The following is a 21,907-nucleotide window of genomic DNA, read 5'->3' as shown; positions in this document are numbered from 1 at the left end:
GCAAGATGTGGTGGACGTGGGTATGCACTGCCTGGTCCCCGCTTCACAGAAGGACCTGAGGCCCACCAGCAGGGAGTGCAGTCAGCACATGGCCTCCAGCTTCCAGCTCCTTCTTGCCAGCCTCAGATGCAGAGAGCCAGCTCCCCCGTGTCATGTCCTTCTTGTGACAACCCACAGGCAGCTACAGAGTCAGGTGGAGATCTAAAAGTCCTGTCATTTCAGCAGGGTATGAGACACCCTAACAGGCAATCCATATGCCAGAGCTCTCCACCATATTGGCTGAGGCTTTGTCAATCCTGAATTACAGTTTCATTTCCTCTTTTGCCCAATCCAGCTTCTCCCATTCACAGTTGTTGATTTCCAATAAAGATCTTGCACCCTAAATTCCATCTCAGTGTCTGCCTCTACAGAGTATAACTTGTGACACTAGAGCAGAGTAAGAAAGGCCTTTTCCTAGCTTATGATTGGGATAGCAAATTAATGTAAAGTTTTTTCCTCAAGTCATTATGAATTATGAGACTATGTATAAGGATTAAAACAATTTGTTTTCTTTGACAATTTCTGGTAATAAAACCAAAGTAAATGATATGAAATGCAAATAAAGATGACAATTATTTTCTTGAGAAAAATTAGGAACATGTTAGCATAGGAACCCTAAGGGTTAATATTAGGACACTTTCATATGATTACTGTGCAGTCATTATTTATCATGCAACGATGTTTATTAAGTAGTAAGTAGTTTTAATGTCAAAATGTTTTCAATATTTTAGGAGATAAATGGAATTAAAAAGTTCAATACAATGTTATTTATGCTAAAAGATATTATGCACAGGATAAAATCTCCAGTGTGATTTTCTTTGTGTTAATTATGATTAGAGGGAGATATGCCAAAATTGGAAATTGTATGTCATTATTTCTTAATGGTTGTGATTTTGTTTTCTTCATGGCATAGTTTTATGATTGTCTTTCAAAAAAAAGAGCATCTAAGCATTAGGAGTTTACTATTAAGTGACTGGATTTCTGCTCTTCTAGTGCTTGTTGTCTAACCAGGGAGAAAGAACTATGTAATAAATGAATGCTCTTGTCTCGCAAGTTACTCTCGATATTCTATTGCTAGTAATCCATACAAGTTCAGATCTCATTTGTTGTTTTGGCTGCTACGTTATGTCGCATTAATTAAAAAGACAATTTAAAGTTTATTGCTACAAAGACACAGTTCCTCTATAGACAATTTATTGGATGAGGCATTTGAAACTAAGGGCAGAATGTGTGGTGTATTCCTATTAATTTTCATCTTTTTAGATTCAGCACCAGTTTCCAGCCTGTTAAAATCTGTTTATACTGAAATTCTGTCTTCCATTCTTCAAAGGTATATGTCATTTGAAAATTAAATCACTTTCCATCAGTACCTACTCTAAAATTTTTGTCAAAAATGTCTTAGAAGTAAGATTCAGAATTTTCCATAAATTTGCCTCAGGTTTATAGTGGCCAATTAGTACTTTCTGAGTTAGGTTATTCAACATATTAGGTATCTATCTAAATGCAAAATTTTCTGGTTTATAGTTCTTAAACTTGTCTCATAAATATAGTGGGAGACTTAATCGAACAAAAAGAGAAAAAGTTTATTGCATGGTAGAGTGGTCTGTCAAGGGTTTTAGACAGGATGAATGACAATGTACCTTGAAGTGTGATATATGAGAGATTATCAGTATTTGCAATACCTAAATTGTCACATAAACAATGGAAGGATATATGAATGAATGGATGAATGAATGAATGAAGGAAACTAATATTTAGGTTGACTAATTGATCCATGACAAATAAATGTAAAGATACCGAAAAAAGAATATTTATCTGGAGGACTTCTCCATTTTTTTCACCTATGAATTTTGAGTCAGGTTTTGGGGTAATAAAATCCACCTTCTACATTTATCTATGCAAATATTTCTTATCTCCTTTCCTTTATGTTTGTTTCAATTTTTGATTCCTAAGAGCGTCTGTGCTTTCCAGGCTTTAAATTTTTGATTACTAAAATCATTTTTGTATTTTCTTTCCTGAATTTAGAAACAGGGCCAAATTATTGTTATTCTATGAGATCTAACAATATCTGATTCCTTTTAGAGACAAATGCCTTCTTATTCTCAAACTTACTCATAAATATTATGTATGGATAAGCACATTATTTTATTGCTCTTATTTGAATTCCTTTTATTTTCCCCTCCCTCCTAGGGATTCTCATGAGCTCTGCTTTTAACATAATCCCAGAAGACAGTAGATCTTTTTTATCCATCATCTGAAATAGTCTTCCCCCTGTTCCATACTTATTGATTCTTGTACTTTTAAAATCTCTTTTAGAAATCAATGTTTTGACCTTGACATATTCTTAATTTTAGTAATAAAAATACATTCCTTACTTCAGTTTCATTTTCTTTGACTTGGTTTGCCTTATTGAACTAAAAGTTGTGAAAAGAAAAAGGAAAACTTTTTCTCTGAGACATTTTTCTTGATGAATTTGTATTATTCTATTCAAATCATGGCACAAAGATTCCAATAAAATCTGGGCTTTATGTTACCTAGTGTTTAATTTATTTAGGTTGGAAGAACGACAGATTTGTTGGGCTATATTCTTTTGTTGCCTTTCTGCCCTAGCTTTCCCAGAACACACGTCCTTGCTCACTCATTCGTAATCCTCCTTATGATTTCCAGTCATATGGTTCTCTTTCCAACCATGACAGTTTATCTTTGAAACATCTCCTCCCCTACTCTGCCCACTCTCTTTTATTCTTTCACTTTAAATATTGCTTCAAATCTTTCTTCCACTGTTGCATTTACTGTGATTAACCATATGTATCTCCTTCTGACTTCTTATGTTGTGTTTAAATATAATTCCCAGTAGAGCAATTTGAAAAATATTCATATGCTTCATTTGCTTTCCTAATTTTTTTGTGTTTTCTCCTCTGCTTATAATAAAAATACTCCCTTCTCTGACATAAAATTAAATGATGTCTCTTATAAGAAGCTTTCCTGTTCCCACTGAACAGAATTCCTTGACCTTTAGTGTGACAAAATGACAATTTTATATGTATCTTGCATAATAAGGAGGTGTCTCAAATGCTGTTCAATAGTTAATTATTAAAAAATTGCTGGTTTCTGAGTAAGAGATAAATGTATATGTAAATAATCATAGAAATTAAAGCCTTTCCTTCGCCATTTTTTTACTACAGACCCCAGGATACGGAAGTGGTTGGAGTTAAGTTATTCACTTAAAATATGAACTGTAGTCATCTTGAAATGCTTTATTATAACTTCCAAAGACTAGTAAATTATTCACCAAATAGTAGTGTTTCAATAAATATTTGTTGAATTAATTTTGTCATATAAAATTTAAAAATGTCATTGTTCATCAAAGAGTAGTTACAGGAAAAGTAATTTTAAGGACTAGGTAAAATAGATGACCACATTCTAAATGGCCAGATCCCTAAGAAAATATAAAAATAAAATGGAGACTTAGAACAATTTACTTAAACAAAAGAAAACATTGCCATCTGTCATAATATTTCTTATTTTCTGTTATGTCTGTTTATGTGTATGTGCTTTTCCACTATTTCCTCTTTTCTGTGGGTTATTGGAACATCATTTGTAACACTATTGATTAATCTATATTTTTCAAATTTTATTTTATTGTGGTACAAGCACTTAACATGAGATCTAGCCTCTTAACAAACGTTTAAGTAGACAATGTATTATTGTTGACTATAAGTGTAATGTTGTACAGCAGGTCTCTGGAGCTTACTCATCTTTAGCTGAAACCTCTGTCCATTCATCTGTAGACAGACATGTAAGTTGTTTTCACATCTTGGCTATTGTGAATAGTGCTGCAGTAAACTTGGGAATGCTAATATCTCTTTAAGAACCTCATTTTAATTCTTTAGGATATATGCCCAGCAATGGGATTGCTGGATTATACTGGAGTTCTATTTTTAATTTTTGAGGAACCTCCATACTGTTTTCCACAGTGGCTGTACTATTCTACATTCCCACCAACATGTGCGAGAGGTCTGATTTCTCTATATCCTTGCCAACACTTGTCTTTTGTTGTCGTTGTTAATAGCTACCCTGACTAGTATGAAATTATATCTCATTGTGGTTTTGATTTGCATTTCCCTGACAATTAGTGATGTTGAACATCTTTTCATATACTTGTTGGCCGTTTGTATGTCTTTGGAGAAATACTTATTCAAGTCCTTAGCTCACTTTTTATTCTGGTTATTAGTTTTCTTGCTATTAAGTTGTTTGAGTTCCTTATATTTTTCGAAGATTAACCCTTTATTGGGTTTTTGGCTTCTACACATTTTTTTTCCCATTCTGTAGTTTGCCTTTTCACTCTGTTGACTGTATCCTTTGCTGACGAAAGCTTTTCAGTTTGATGTAGTGCAACATGTTTATTTTTCTTTTTGTTGCTTGATTTATCCATATTTTTATTATTATGTCTCTTTTTATAAGTTTTTAGGGGCTGCTCTAGTATTGGTAAATATTTTTCTGTAAAGGATCAGGTAGTAAATATTATAACCATATGAGATATATATATGGTCATTGTTGCACCTAGTCTGTTCTGCAAGGGTAGCAAAAAACAAAACAAAAAAAAACAAAACAAAAAAAAACCCCAGCCATAAAAAATACATAAATAAATTGACATAGTTTTGCATCAATCAAACTTTATATACAACAGATGGAAGATAGGTTTTTGTCCAAGGGCAGTAGTTTTCCAACCACTGCTGTTTCAGGGATCACACTCTCTCTATATAACTTATTACCCTCCACTAATATCAATTTTTACCAACTTTAAAGGAAAGTACGTATCTTACTACATTTTAGTCCATTTATCTTCTCCATTCCATGATATAGTTGTAGTAATTAGTATGTCTACATATTTGGAGGACGACATCAGGTAATTTTTGCTTTCAAACATAAAACATAATTTTAAAAAGTCAAGAGGAATTACTGAGTACTAAAGGAGATTTTAAAACTATGAGAATCAGTAAGTATGGAATAAAGGGAAGACTATTTTAGAAAATAGATAAACAAAAGATCTATTATCTTTTAGTGATTATGTTAAAAGCAGAGACCAAGAGGAGTCACAGGAGGTAGAAAACAAACAAACAAAAAAGGAATTCAAATAAGAACAATAAAATAAAGTTCCTTTTTTTATTGTCCTAGGAGAGTCACTGAGGCTTTATTTATTTTTTCTGTTTCTCAGACTTGATAATATCCACTGATCTGTTTTTAAGTTCCCTAATTATTTCCTCTGTCAACTCCCTTCTGCTCTTGTGTTTATCCAGTAAGTTTTAAACTTTTGGTTATTGTATTTTTCAGTTTAAATTTTTTCTTTAGTTATTTCTTTTTTCTTCTCTTCTATTTCTGTTACTTTAAACTTTTTTTCATCTGTTTCAAGAGTGTTTGTAATTGTTTCTCAGAACATTTTTATGATTGATGCTTTGAAATTATGTTGGATAATTCCAACATCTGTGTCATTTCAGTATTGACATCTATTGATTTCTTTTTTTTTTTTAAATCAGGTTGCATTTATTAAAAGTAGAATACAAAATACCTTGGAATTCACAGATTACCCACTACATGTTTATCCCCTAACAATTAATTCCGAAGAAAAGTCAGTCATTTAAAGGGCGGCAACAACAGTTTTCAGTAAGAATTCCACCTGTGGTGGCAGCCGGTGTTCATGCCAGCTCGGAGGCCTCCATGCATCCCTCCAGGTTCTCGACCATTAACAGCCCAAACCGATTGCCTCCCTCGTACCAACTTCTCACGTCTGAGATGGCCCCCACTCTGTTCTTGGACCCGCTGCTGCCTTGTTTCTTTTGCCTTTTTTTTTTTTTTTTTTTTTTTTTTTGGAGTTTGACTTGCTTTTTGGTAGGAAGAGTTCAGCAGGGGCACAGGACCTCGTGGCGTGGAACAGGCACTCGTAAAGCTGCTGCGCCTCGGGACACCCGCACAGGAGCCCCTCCGCCGAGGCTGATGTCAGCAGGCGGCGGCACAGCCCGTGTGCCGGGCTCCCGCTGTACACGCAGGTGAGGTCGGGCTCCGGGAGAGGTGCGGCCAGCAGCTGGTTGAGGTACAGCCCCATCTGCAGACAGCACTGCCACTGGCAGAAGGTGTGGGCCGCGTCCAGGTCCAGCCCCGGGCCCGGCGGCGCCCTGGCCCCCTGCAGCTCCTCGCGCAGCGCCAGGGCACCGACCCAGCGCTGGCCCGCCTCATCAGGGCCGCGGGCCGCAGCGCGCAGGGGCCCCAGCAGCATCCCCAGCAGCAGGGCCTGGAGGTGATGCAGTCTCGCCTTGGCCTCCGCCTGCTGCAACCAGTAGCAGCTGACAGCGATAGGCAACTTCAAGGAGGCGGGGACGGGGTTTTAGATTTTCTTGATTCTTGGAGTAATGAGTTATTTTGGATTGTATCCTGGACATTTTGAGTATTATGTTAAAAGAGTCTAATTCCTATTTTACATTCAGGCATTCAATACATAGAGTTTCAAAACATATAGCCTGACCCACTTAGTGGGGTGTGGTTGAAATGTCAAATTAGTTTTCAAAGCCTCTGCAACACTGTACTGACCTGTCCCACTTGTGTGCTACCTAGAGGCCAACCTAGAACTTAGGTGGTATCCCACACCGTTCAGTCATCAAACTGCTGCTGTTTTGTATCTCGCTGGTTTCATGCGTGGACTACTGTAAGATCTGCCAAAAATTTGATACGCAGACTTAAAATATCCTCGTCTCTCATTTCATTTCCTCTGAAATTCTCCCTCTCCTCACTCTTTTGTTGGGAAAAAGAGTACACTGCCTCATTTTCCCAGGGAAAGAACGGTGAACAGAGCTCTGCCCACCATCTCCATAGCTGCAATGTCTGGTGGGGAGGAAGAAAAGGGCTTCCTTCTTATTGCAGGATGTGACTAGATGACTGGTCTTTTCTCCCAATCTCTGCGGTGTGAGAAGTGATGCGCCCATCTTATTGCTGGGCAGAGATGAAGGATATGTCTCCATCCATAGTTGCCGTAACCACATCACCTTGTTGTTGCAGGGCAGGGATGGAAGACTGGGCTCTGTTCACAGTCTCCACACTTGGTAATAAGGGAGAAGAGTGCAATCTTTTTATTACAGTATTCACCTGAGATTAGGTCATAATGTTTCTGCTCTGCTAGATCACTCTTTAACTTGTCCTCTGTCTAGAGAGATCAGTCTTGTTTGTTGGCATATTCATTTCGTTTGTGTCTATTGATATTTCTGGGTAGTAGACTTCTCCAGCACACAAAAAGAAATCCATATGAGGCAAAACGACTAAGAAATCAATGCTGGGTTATTACTCAAGTCTTGTGGTCCATGGAGACTCCTTCCTTTCTGAATCTTTTGAAATTGTTAGCCCATTGCTGTACGAATTTACTCTAGGAATCTTCTAGTAAGGGGAGGAAATGGGACTAGAATGTGCTTACCTTATCATTTCCAGAACTAGAATCAGGAGGTTATTTTTGATATTTTAGTTTGATTGTCAAGGTATAAGCCAGACTGAAAAAAGGCTCACATGAGAGAGGGAAATGAGGGGAGAGAGGATATGAACACAGACATATATTTGAGAAATTTGGCCATTATAAGATGCAAAGATGGTAGTACAGGAACACATAGGCCCATGAAAGGACTCTGTTTTATCCCCAGAGGAGTCAACATGAGCATATTTAAATAATGGCAGGGATTAGGCACAATGCAGTAAGAAGCAGAACACAGGAGGAGCTTAAGATAGGAAAAGGGTCACATCCCCTATTTTAACTGGGGAGCATAAAAAATTGTAATTTTGTAATTAAGATTTTTTGGTTATAAACAATTAAAATCTGTTGCCTCTCTCAGGTTAAAGGAAGTAAATTTGAGATTTGAAAATACAGAAAGGACTTTATTTTACAAAGAGAACTGGAGAAAGATACAGAGCTGATTAGGGAAATTAAAGCTGGATAGATTTAGAGACATTTTCAAAAGATTAGTTGATATAATGGCACATAGAATTTAAAAAGAATAGGGAAGGAACTGATGACAGTGTCCAAGACATGAAATTAGACAAATAGAGGAATCTGAATGGAGGTCTCTGTGTGATCAAAAAACAGGTATAGGCAATGTAAATGCATCAGAATTTTGGGAGGAGAGGGGATTGTAGTCAGATAATGATGTAGTTAAACTTGTGAATTTATAGGTTGAGTGATTCTCCATGACAACAAGATGTACAGTTTGATCAGAGGAGTAAGTGGCCAAACTGGAATGGAGTGGAATAGTGGGGCAGAAACCGATAACTGATAGCCTATGGCGTTGATTGGGAAATGATAAAGTCCCTACTTTAAAGTGATTTGGGGTCATAAGAAAATAAATAGCATCAATAGGTGTCTTCAGGAAAGTGTTAACCTTCAAAGAAATATCTGAGGCTGCAGGATGTTTGTAACATACAGGTGGTTAAGTAGTGGTTCAAGAAATGGTTCAAGCACATCCTTGGGAGCCAGACAGCATGGGATTAAACCTGGTGAGCTATGGGGCCTTGGGCACGTTTCATAACTTTATGACTTCTAGGTTACACATCTGTAGTGTCCGTGCTAGACGATTAAACAACTGATACTTGTGGGCTTGTTACTAAGCAGTTGCCTCTCAGCTTAACTGCAAACCAAAATAATAAAGTGTTTTTCATCTGTAAAATTAGACCCTCCACACTGATTGTACTCAATTCCAGCTAAGTTCTTGCATAATAATCATTTCAAACATTACAAGTAAATGTGTAAATTGATAAAGCCTTTCCAGAAAACAATGTAGAAATATATATCAGTAACTTAAAAAATAAATGTTTCATACTTAGTAATTCTAGAAATTACTAGTATTATCATAGCACAGAGTGGTAGTCAATATTTTGCACAAAACTGTGTTTAGATAAGAATGATATCTGTAGCAGGGAAAACTCTGAAAATCTACATTCTGACAGTAGCAAAATATCTAAATAAACTATAAGGCACCCAAGTGGCAACAATCGAAGACTGTTGACTGTGTCTTTGATTGCAAGGGGTAAGGAATCTATAAACACCTTGTCTGTCTCTTCGTGTTTAGGTCTAGCCAATATACTTTTACCTGTCTCTGGATGGGTTCTGTTCTTTTATGGATAGAATACCACTGACATGAGTTAGAAGACAATGCTTCCTTTGCAGAACTGTCAAATACTATATGCATGGCTCATGTCTTGAGTGATTCATTTGCACTGTTTTAATCCTTTTTCTTGATTGTTCCTGAATACATTCCAAAATATTCATGTATCTCTTTGCACTTGTTTTTGTTTTCTTAGCTTTTTTTTTTTAATACTAAGAAATCAAATGCTAAGAAAATTGGCCTGTTTCATTTTGGTGGAAGAATTTAGGAAGACTAGAGCCCAGGAAATGAATAAAAATAAGTGTAAATACCAATTACATGTCTTTAAACTCAAAAAACTCTGAATGATGTGACAATTGTTTACCTATATTTGGGTTCAAAGCATAAGCCTTGTTTTTTCCTAAAGCATTTTGTCAATCATTAAAATAAATTTTATATTTTTGAACACTAAAGATGTAAGTACCCTATAATATTTTTCATTTTCTTTGAAAGTAACGTTTAATAAATTTGTCAATAAGCTAATTAGCCCATATTTCTGAATTACTCGATATACTGCATTTGTGGCTTACTAGGTATATATGCCTAAAAGCAAAAATTATTTTAATCAGTACTACATTAATTTTTGACTGGAGTATGGTATTAAAGTTAAAAAATCTTTTATCATGTTTAAATTTGTTCTAAAATCAAATATTTGACTAATTTTCCTATTCGAAATATCCCATTATGCTCTAAAAGTCAAATGTGTGTTATATGTAATAGTTGGTGTTGAATGCATTTTTACTTTTATTTAATTCAAAATACATGAAATATCCCAGGGATCATTAGTCTGATGTAATGAAAATTTAGGCTTTTCTCTATTTCAAATAATGAATGGTTATGTAAGTCAAAACAGCTTCAGAGCTTGTTGACTGTATTTTAGAGCCAGATCTAAAAGGTATAACGAATTCACATGCAAAGAAACCAGTCTCACAGTGAGTATAAACCTAACCTACTTAGAATAAATAGTTCAGTCCAAGACACAGTTGCTTTATCAGTGGCTTTAATTGGAAGAAAGGTTTGCAGTCACTCAAAGTAAAATATAATGGCTTGTATCAGAGTGTTACAAAACATATTCTTCTTAAGAGCAGAGGGGGGAAAAATGAAAAACATGATGAACCTTGAATAACAGCTCAACAGTAATGCTGTATAATTGCTTTTCATACTTTCTATCAGTAGTGAGGCTTTAAAACATTGATCAAAGATGATGACTATCACAAAGTGCTTAAAGTGCAGCACATTGTTAAATTTCCTCAGCTTCTGAAATAATTATAGCACCAGCAAGCATAAAGATGACCCCCCCACCTTCACCCGCCTTCCTCAAATGGTTCCCAGCCAAAGCAGATGGGATTAAAAGAAATCTGACATGAATGAGCTACATTAGAGCGTCAGTGTCAAAAGATATAGCACAAGCACTTGCCTCAAAGGGATAAAAATACTGTGAACGTTTCACACTAGTGCACACCAGAACTGTCACTCTCCTTACTGACACACACAGACACACTACTGAAATAAAGGACACAAAGCATACACAATGGATAAGAAAGTACAACACAGAAATGAGAAGTGCTCATTGCTGATGTAAAGAAGATTGCTCTCTGCTAAGACTTTACAGCTCAAGAAATGATGGGGAAAGAAAAGCTTTCTACCCATTCATCGGAATAATAGATAACGGGCTTTTTCAAGAATTTGGTAGTTTTGATCTATTAACATCTTAAACTCATGGTTTCACTAGAATTTAACTGTATGAATTTATTCATTCAATACATTTAAAAATAATTATTGAAATCCTAGTAAGTGCCAGGCATTACATAAAAAAAAAAACAAAACACAGGCTCTGTGCTGTTACAGCAGTTGCCTGTGGGGCAGATGATCATGCACCTTTGCAGTTTCCTACATCAAGTGCTCACTTTGATGACTCTGCTGTAGGACGCCGCTCAATTACAATTAGAGGAATTAGGGAGCAAGGGAAATTTAATAACCTGCAAGCGAGTCTCAGCCAGTGGTGTGAGTAGATAGATGTTTCATCCCCCATGTTCTCTGGAAGGATAAATTAAGGTCCATTCAGAGCAGTTTCTCAAATGATTTCCTGAGAGTGGCTTTAACTCTTGTTGCTCACGACAGTAAACAGGTCGTTAGTGCTCAATCACTGGCTTTATTTTTCATCTGCCCAATTTTCCCATTCTCTCCTTTTGTAACTCCATTCCTCTCAAAGCCTACGTGTTTGCAAGTGCTTGTTCTAGGATCTGCTTTCAGGGAGGAAACTAAACCAAAACAGCTGGTACTGGAATTAGCAATTAAAGTAGCCTCTTAAGATGGAATTCTGAAATGGGTCCTTATAGGTCAAACAGCAACAAGGACCCTACTGCTGGTGATAAATGAGGTGCTGAAAACTCCTCATTTGCTTTACCACCACATTTTTAAAGACTCAGTCTTGGAGAGTTGAATGAGAATCAGGTGGAAGGAGGCACACAGGTTTATGCAATAGCTCTAACACGAATGCTCTGAGGGCAAGCCCTTTTAAGGGTTGTGGAGGCAGCCTACCTCCTTCAGTCCTTCCAGAATTCTTGAGGTGGAAGGATGCCGGCTCTCAGTTCAGCCAGCTCTCAGCTCAGGCCATGCTAGGAAATCAAGAAGGCCTCCTTTCTTGCAGTGTTCTATTTCCTGCAACTGGAGGACAGATAGCACTGAAAAATTGGGTCCAGGGTTCAAAACACTTGGAATGCTCAGCTTCTGGGAGTTTCCTGACATTAGTGTTGGGGTTGTCAGTAAGTGAGATGCTGAAAACCTGGATTTCTGGGCAGAATTGACCTGAGAATGTTGCACCTCCAGATTTTCCTGCTATCTCTGAACTTGAGAGAAGCATCTTCCCTTGACCTGAGGTGAGTGCCTTGAAATATATATTTTTTCCCCCTAAGGTCATCCACATCTTCAATGTTTGACTCAAATCTGCAAATATGCTTAACTCAGTATAGTCCAAGAAGGGAAATACAGTCCCTGCTACTAGTATGATATCTTTTAAGGTAAATTTCAGAACTGGGCTGATAGGTAAATCTGCACTAGCAGAAACTCTGAAATATGGATTGGAGTGGGACATTGAGAATCTTTCAATGGATAAGTACATAATATAAGGCTGGAGAAGCAAGGTTGTATTTACCTGGAGGAATGCTCTTCTGGAATAAAATACATTCTGTATGAACACCTGGAGCTTGTTTTAGCCTGATGCTAGGAGGACTACTTAAATCTTGAATGCAGGTGTGCTTTACAATAAATGATGTGGAAATGGCAGAATCTCCTTAGCAAAGTACTAAGGATGAATTCACAGTGGTGAGCCTGAGAAAATAGGTTAATCACTTGAGACTAGAGTTCTACTAACCCAGCTATGTCCTTTGGAAGGCCCAGAGAATACTAAACTGATATGCAGTGCACTAGGGAGAGTCATCAATGTATTTGAGAAGGTTAATGTTGGCTGTTACCCGTGGGCCGGAATGAACAGTCAGTGATGCTTCTGCAGCACTTGGCCTGTAGAGGTCGGGCCTAGGAAAAGAGGTGATAGCGCTTAGAGGCAAGGCAGACATCATGGTAATAGTAAAAACAAAGCAGAATGGTAGGGGATCCTCACTCAAATCTGTGGCTATGGCTGTTAGACCATGGTAGTCCAAGAAAGGCAATAGAACAAGCCATTCCGTGACTTATTTAACCAGAGTAAGTTATATCCGTTGTCTCTGTGGTAAATTGTGATCCCTTGCTCAGTTACCAGATTTGAACCACTAAGAGCATACTGAGTAGAAGCAAATCTAGATACTCTTGAATAGGGAACCTGGAATGTTACTACATTATATGATGTCAGTGTTTTCCCAATATTTGCATAAAAGACCTGCAGCTATTTGAAAGAGTAGTTGTACCTTGGGGAAAGGAGAATTCCTTTGGATTGTTAAACACAGGATCTGAGCAAACACTGATATCAGTGAGACCTAAGTACAATCACCACCCTGTTTAAAGCTGGGTCTTACAGAAGCCAGATGCTCTGAAGAGTTCTCATCCAAGTCCAAAAAAATAGACAGACATGACCTGTGGTTATCTTCTTGACTCTTAAGTATATATTTGTGTTGGACATACTTAGCAATTGGCGTAACTTTTACATTTTTACGTGGACTTACAATAGAACCAAGATAGTAGTTTCGATGGAAGGCCTTGAAATTACCCATTCCTGGCTTACAAAGTATATCAAGAAGCAATATAAAATGCTGAGTAGAATTGCAGACATTAATGCTGTTCTCAAAAACTGAAAGAAGATGTAGTAGATTCTGTCCCCTTTCAGTTTACCTTTTTGACCTGTCCAAAAAGCGGATGATTTCCAGTTAATGACACTGGACTAGGTAATCTTAGCAAGTGGCTGCCTCCATCACAGTCACTGTGCTGAATGTGATGTCTCTACCAGAAGAAATCAATACCGTCCCTGGCATGTTGTTGCCTTATTGATTTAGGAAATATGTAGGTAAGAGAATCAAGAGTAGTCAGTCGTTACATGGGAAGGATAGCAGTAGCCTAGAGATGTCAGCTACGGCAGGAGGACTGAAGTATAGAGTCCTGAAGTTGGGGAGCATATGAACGCCCTCCAGAAATGCACTCTCACCATTTCTAAGTAACATAATATTCTATTCGAGATCCTAGTCGGTACAAAAGAGCAAAACAAATAACAACAACCAAAAACCCAAAGCTAATAGATTGGAGAGTAACTAATAAAACTGCCTTTATTCACAGTATATGGAAGAGCCTAAGGAATCTATAGAAAGGCCTATAAGAACTAACAAGTAGATTGAGCAAGGTCAAAGGATACAGGTGTCATATTTAGAAATCATTTTTGTTTTTATATACTAGAAATTCACAGTTGGGTAATTAAATAAAAAAGCAATACCAATGGATAGGACCTCAAAATATTTAGTATATAAGAATGCATTTAGCAAAATATGTGAAGGACCAATACAATGATACACACGGCAACAAAAATAAATCTCAAAGATATTCTGAGCTAAAGAAGCCAAACGCAAAATTGCACGTAATGTTTTATTTCATTTAAATTAAATGGTTGATATGATTTCATTTTAAATCTTAAGAGAGACAAAACTAAAATGTAATGATAGAAAGAAAAAAGTGGTTTCCTGGTGATTGACTACAATGAGACACAAGATACATTTTGGGAGAATGGAATATACATATATATATACAAGTATACGTTTGTGATAATTCCTTGAACTATACACTTAAAATCATTGAATATTCTGTATAAATTACACCTCAAATTTATTTAAAATGATTGAACAAAAATTTTAACAATAGTCAAGTAAGAATCATTGGTTAATCAAGTTTTGTAAAATAATGGAATTATTGAATGAGTATTAGTGAAAGTTGACAAGTTATTAAATGGGAATTGTTAAAATCATTTATGCTACTCGAAATCTATTTGAAATGTTAACTATTGTTAACTTTCAACTGGAAATGTGATTTAGCACTTCCAGATTTCTTCTTCCCACTACTGAAATCCCCAACCACTTCATCATGCTGTGTGTCTTTACACAAAACTATACTTTTTCAGTGAATAATATATTATAAAAATAGAAATACAGTGAAGTAGAAGAAAGGATACCTCTATGCTCATTTCTGTAAAAACACATTTATTATTTTGGTATATTTCCTTCCAATCATTTTAGGCAAATATGTATATTTTCCAAGTTACATTTATACTCTACTTGCATTTTAAATATTTTTTCAAAAATCTCGTATCATGTAAATACATATTTTGGAATAACATTTTACTTGATAAATTCCTAGATAAATGTGTCTGTGGAATGGATATATCATAAGATACCCTTAATTTTTAACTTTCAGTTGTATTTTTTAAAAAAGTTAGACATTGTAATGGCTACAGTAATGACATGTGCCCACATAACATGAAAATAATGAAATTAAAATAAGCCTTTACTAATTTACTTTTTACACACAATGTATGAAATTAGTCATCAGATGGTGCAAACCAAACATTGTACGCAAAATAGGTATCTGAGGGTGTGAGAAGTTACAAAAATCTAAACCTTGAAAATTGGGTGAGGCATTATTATAGTGGACATATAGTTTAAAAAGATAAAATACATTATATTGTACCTTGCATAAAGACTGAATCATAGTGTAGGACTGTCAGATTGCCATGTAGAACAAGCATTGACCAATCAGATTCTGTCCTCAAGGACAACATGGAGCTAGTTAGAGGTCACTTTATCAACACCACTGCAGTCAGGTAGACCACACAAACCCTTTGCTGGGGTTTTACTGCCTTACTTTTCAGAGCTTGCTTGGATCTTGCCTGTTTCCTAAACTTTAGTTCAATCTGATATTCTGCCAATAAATCTTTTTTTTTTTTTTTTTTTGACATAAGCTAGTTAGATTAACTTTCTGGCAGGTTCACTTGCATCTCTGTCTACTAGATTACAACATCTTTAGGGAGCAGAAAATACAATTTTATTCATTACCTTATTTACAGCAATACTGTATAGGCATGGGGGCTAATGCATGTCTTACCTCAGTGAATGTTGGATGGATGTACGTATGAAAGAATATAAGAACAGTATGCATAGAACATTTTTGTGAAACTTAAGGTGTACTGTGTGGTTATACTGTGAACAAATTAAAAGGAGTAACGGGATGTAAAAATTAGAATTGTTGGTAATAATCTCAATTTGGACGGATTTAAAAGTCAGATTCAGATGTTTGTGTTTAGTTTGTCAGCAAAGTAAAAGTTATGAATGATTATTTTTATTTTTAAAGAAATACAGCAGAAGAAGTATATAGGATGAATTTGAGAGATATTTTTCATGAGGAAAATAATAGTTTTGGTTACTGGTTTTCAATCAGATACATCAACATAACTGGTGAGTGTGATAAATTTTTTAAAAACAAAAGCAAGGATTAGAATGAAGATTTTGGTAATGTATGCTCAAAATGTAACATTGTTTGGAATAAGCAACAATCAAATCATAGAATTTCCATAAGTTATTTAGGGATTGTTGATACTTTGGCATTTTGCAGATATCTTTGTGTTACTGATTACTAGTTTAAATCTTACGGTCTGAGAAAAAACTCTGTATGATTTCTATTTTTTTCTAACTTCTTAGACTTCACTTCCTGTTTACATGGATCACAGATTTCAGCCAAAAGTGGTCTCTTCTGCTCATGCCCTTCCTTGGCTGTGTGTGTGGCTTTCTAAATTCCCAAGTATATGTGGGCACTTTTGGTTGCACTAGTGCCCTAGAGAAACTTTCTTCTAAGCTTTTCCTTCCAGGCTTCAGCTGTGTCTTGCATGCCACAACTGTAATCTTTTGCCTCGGGTAACTCTAGGCATTTTGTTTGCCTAACAGTGTTTTTGAGCAATTTCTGCTGCTTTTCCACCCTGGTGAGTTCTGAATTAGGCAAGACAGGGATGAGTGTCTTGTATCAGTCTTGCAGGTATTTCCTAGACAGTTTAGAGCAGAGAAACTCAATAATCTATTAATAAGTTCTGCTCTGCTCCCTCTAGAAACAGTTACTAGGGTCATGCCATTACTAGGGAGCACAGACTGCTGCGTACCAGACTGCTGCCAAGCCATAGAGAGGTAAGGGACATGGAAAAGTAAAAATACCCCAAAATTTTCCTACCATTTGGAAGTTGCATTTTTTGAGTCCTCATTTGCTTGATTGCCATAGACCCTTAACTGCTTTCCAGAGATTTGACTATGTTGGTTCATTTAAAGGGATTATTGATACGTTTGGATTAAAATCTACAATTTCTCTAGCTGTTTTCTATTTCTTTGTAGTTTCATATATATTTTTTATGCCTTCTCCTGGTCTAATGTAGTACATTTTATAATTCAGTTATAATTCTTCAATTAATTAATTTTTTTTAAAAATCTAACTTTTAAGGGCTTGCCTAAAGGCTAGTAGTGCACATCTCAAAGTTATCTCACTATATCTTCAAAAAATTCTGTATCACATCATGTGTATTATGAGGACTTTCTAACCGTGTTTTCCCAATTCCTTCCACTTACCCCTGCTACTATTGTTATTATACATTGTATCTTTGAATATGTAATAGAAACACAGCACACTGTTACTATTTTATAATTCAAAGAATTTTTGTAGGAATTAAGAAACGTATTTAATTTTTTAAACTATTTTCAACTCTGCGTATTTGAGTTTCTGACCTATATCATACTTCTTCTTGATCATTTCTTATAGAGTAATCAACTGGAAATGTATTTCTCATTTTTGTCTGAGAAAAGCCTTTGTTCTTTAAGTAGTTTTTTTCTTCTGAATTAGTTGAGTTATAATTGAGGTACACACAATTGCACATATTTAAGTTGTGCAATTGGATTAATTTTTGTATATATCTGTGCTTGCAAAACCATCACTACACTCTTGTCTCTTTTTTAATTTATAGCTTTCATTTCCGTTTTTTCTTTTCTTTAGTTGAAGTTTATTTGTAGAAGAAATTAGGTTTTTACTGTGTAGAGTTTCCTACATTTTAGCTTTTGCTGCCTGCAGTACTATTGTGATATTTAACCTATTCCTTTGTTTTCTGTTTCCTTTAAATTGGTAGGTGAATCTAGATGTCAGATTTGGATTCAGCCTTGATTTTTTGAGGGAGTGGGAAAGGCTACTTCTTGGGTGGATCGCCTTCTCCCTGTAGTAAGCCCTTTATTTTAAGCATTTAGGTTTTACCTTGAGTTGGCATTCTCCTTAATGTTTGATGAATGTTTTACTCTAAGTATAGACTTCTGGAAGAATAGTATGCTCATTTCATGATTTTATAATTGACATCCCTTTTCTACTTTTTTGCTTAGTTTTTGATGGGTCTGTTAATTTTTGCCATTTTTTCTCTATGAGGAGTGTGTCCATTTTCCTCCTTCAGTTTTCAGGATTTTCTTTGTGCTTTTCAGTAGTTTGACTAAAACACATCTATGGGTCCTTGCTGTACCATTTTACATAAAGGGCTTGAACATCTGAGGATTTTGGTATCCACGGGAATTCTAGAATCGATACCCTGTGGATACTGAGGGATGACTGTACATGGGTGCTTTTTGGTTTTGTTTTGGGGGGTTTGTGTGTGTGTGTGTGTATTTATACTACTTGGTATTCTTTAATCTTGAATCTGTGTTTTTGTGTGTGTCACAAATCTTGGAAAATTCACATTGTTCAAATATTTTTTTCTGCCCTATTGTCTCTTTCTTCAGTTACATCTATGTTTGACCTTTTAATGTTATGCCAGAACTGTTAGATGCTCTGTAATGCTTTTAACTTTTTTTCTCTTTTTACCTCAGTTTGAGTAACTTCTGTCAACGTGTCTTCAGCTTTGTTGATTCTCTCCTTGTCTGTATCATCCTCTGATTCTTCATCTCACCTTTGTTGTTGTGCTTCTTTATTTCTAACCTCTCCATGTGATTCTTTATCACAGCTTTTCTCACGGCTGAAGCTACCTGTCTGATCATTCATGTTACCTAATTTTTTCTTGAGAAATTTTAATATGTCATAGTTAAGTCAACTTTCCTGCCTGATAGTTACAGCATCTTTATAATATTTGAAGCTAGTTTCAAAGATTGCTCTGTGTCTTCAGACTGTGTTATATATTTTTGTGTGCCTCATTTTTGTTGAAAGTTGGGCTGGTTGTGTAAAACACTAGATACTGAGGTAAATGCTTTTTAAAACATATCTCTTCAAAGTCTTTAATGTGTGGGTTTATGCTAGTCTAGTCATGTGCTGGGCTGGTTTTGGAATTCTTATTTCTATGGTTTCTTTACATGCACCAGAGGCTTCAAGTGATAACTTTTCTAGTGATGTTGAGTTTAAGGAGTAGTCCAGTTTGCTACAGGGTTTTTCTGAGGTCTGACTTGTGTTTTGGCTTTGGGTGTATCCATAGGCTTGGTTTAGGGTCGTTTGTGCTAAATTTTAGGGAAATTTCTGTCTCTTGTAGCTTTCCCAGTTATTTTATACTCTTATTTTACTTGGCACTCGTTAGCATAAAATGGGGGGCACGATGGGGTACTATTTGATTGTACTGATGAAGCCTTAATCGTAGGCAGACTCTGTGAACCTGGTTCTTGGGGGTGTGGCGTTCACAAGTGTTCCTATCTCTTTCTAAATGTAACACTAAGCCTATCATGTATTCCTGTCCATCACTAACTCTCCCAGAAACAGTTTTTAACTACTTCTCTTGTAGGTTAAGGGTTTTGTTAGAGAGAGAAAATAGGGAAGGTGAATCTGGGTGAGGTTCCAGCCATGTCTGCTGTTGCCCTACCGTTACTACAGGGACGCTTTCTCAGGACTTTTTTTTTTTTTTTTTTTTTGGATCTTGTCAGAGCCTGCTGGGTTCCAGAAAGAAAAGCCCACAAGAGGGTATCAATCTCCCTATGTTTGCATCTCTTAAGGGCTTCACAAGCTCATGTTAGCCCAAACTTGACCCTTAGCAACTTGTTAAAAATTACTAAGCTGAGTCATCTTACTGGTTTATATGTTGGAAACTTCTCTCCCAGGTAAGCAAATGCCTGGCTCCTCTTTTTCTCTTCAGTCTCCTGTTTTGCTCTAGATTCTGAGTCGCTGTTTGCCCTGCAATCTCAATTCCCTCGTGGGAAGTAGCTGTAGATTTCAGTTGTTGTTGTTGCTCTGTTAGCATAGAAATGATACTTCCCAGCTCTCAACGTCTCTGAGCTGAAACTGAAAGTCTCCTGTGGAATTATTTTGAACATAAATTTGATAGGAAGCTAAAAGCGTGTTAGAGTTAAAAAAGTGCTTACAGTTTAGAATCCACATAGTTGGCTCAAGTTCCAACTCTTCCCTTTACATTTTCAAGTTTCTCTACAGAGAGAAATTGACTGCTGATCAGCACCAGGGGAAACTGATACAACTGCAGAGCTATTGTGAGATTTAAATGCCTGCAAGGTAAGCATACTAACATATCAAAAATCCCGGGCAAAGAAATCACCCATTAAATATTTCTTTCTCTACTCTTGCTCTGGCAAAATTTTAACTTTGAATTGTCTGTGTCTGTGTACTCCAATGAAATACTGAATTCTCTTGAGAGTAGGAATGTTTTCCTATTTACATGAGATTCACTGACTCCTTGCTTAGAGCTTGGAACATATTTTTTGCTGAAAAAAATATTCTGTTCACCCAAATTTGTCCAAAGCTAAGCAGTAAGTAGTGCTAAGGAAAAGATTTACCAGATGTATTTTAGGTATTAAAAGCTCCTGCAAAAAGACCCTAACATTAAATGGTGGGGAAAAATTATGCCCAGAAGGGTGAACCGCCTCTCAGAAGTTAACTTTTCCTATCTGGAGAACTTTAGGAAATGATAAGTACACAGTGAAGGTTTTGCATTTAGATAACCTTGGTTTTTTGGGCTTTTTTTTTTTTTTTTTTTTTTTTTTTTTGATTTCTCTAAGCTCTGTGAATTTAGACATATTAATTAATCTCTCTATAGTTTGTTTTTCTTGCCTGTACTTCACAGAATTTTGAGAATTAGAAATAACTTAGGTAAAGTTTCTGGCACATAGTAACGCTTAATAAATGTCATTCTTAGTTTTTACACAAAATCTTAGTTTCATACAAAAGGATTTTCCATGGTAGGAAAAAGGAAGAAAAAAGTACTCTATGTACAAAAGGAGCTCTGTTCTCAGTGTAGGAAAAGATACTTGTCTTGACCTACAGAAAATTAGTTCTGTGGAGAATGTGAATTCTCTCAAAATCACATTTCCTGGGCTGACAGTCAGGGTGCTAAAACAATTAGGCTGAAAGATTTATAACAGCCAATTTTGAAAACATAAACAAATATGCCTGTGTTTCTATCAGTAATTTTTAAATAAAGTGTTAGACTTATATACAGTAGCTGGAAGTCTGTTCAAATGGTCTTTCAAGATTTACTAGTTAAAGTTCTGCTGCTTGAAAGACATGAAAAAAATCAAAAGACTTACTTTTTAAAAATGGGAAGGGGATAAGGAAGGAGAAATCTTCTGATATTGTGGAATATTTATAGCCACAGACATGAAGGAGACTCCAGAGAATGGCTGGTTTATTCCGTGTCTCCAGACAGAAAAATTATTAGCATTTCTGAGACAAATGTTATTTCTATTATATAATAACATATGTCCATTTTTCCAATATCTGTCAGTTAAAATATTTATTAAAAATGTTGTTGCTTTAACTTGACAGTAAACTTCCTTTTGGATTTTTCATGGAGTGTCTTCTCATTAAATATTTCATTTCTTGAGATTTAATTTATTTTATCAAATTCCAAAAATTTCTTCTGGAGTTAATATTCAAAATAATATATTAAAAATCTTTCTTTAAAAAAAACCAACAACAACAAAAAAACCCTTTTAGTCCTGCTTTTTGAATTTCTAGATCCTAAACTTTTTTTGTGCATGGTAAAACATTTACATTTGAAAAGGAAATAAAACCAGATTAATCTATCTAGACAAGGAGAAGAATAATTAGTGAATGTTAATTGCTTAAACATTTATAGATTCCAGAGTACTTTCTCTTTTATTCTAAGTGATTCTCACAGCATTTCTGGGGGTGGAAAAATAACTTATACAACATCACATAAGTGAAAAATGGAAGAACCATGATTCATTCAAATCCTTGCTTTGCACACTAAGTATATCTGCCATACC

General features: G+C 35.8%; 1 pseudogene; it reads right to left on the bottom strand.

Moving 5' to 3' along the window:
* Nucleotides 1-5,491: 5,491 nt before the first annotated feature.
* On the bottom strand, nucleotides 5,492-18,731 carry LOC116660213 (annotated as a pseudogene).
* Nucleotides 18,732-21,907: the final 3,176 nt, after the last annotated feature.

Source organism: Camelus ferus, chromosome 3 (genome assembly GCF_009834535.1).
Source record: "Camelus ferus isolate YT-003-E chromosome 3, BCGSAC_Cfer_1.0, whole genome shotgun sequence".
Lineage (NCBI taxonomy): Eukaryota > Metazoa > Chordata > Mammalia > Artiodactyla > Camelidae > Camelus > Camelus ferus.
This window is presented reverse-complemented; position numbering and strand designations above follow the sequence as displayed.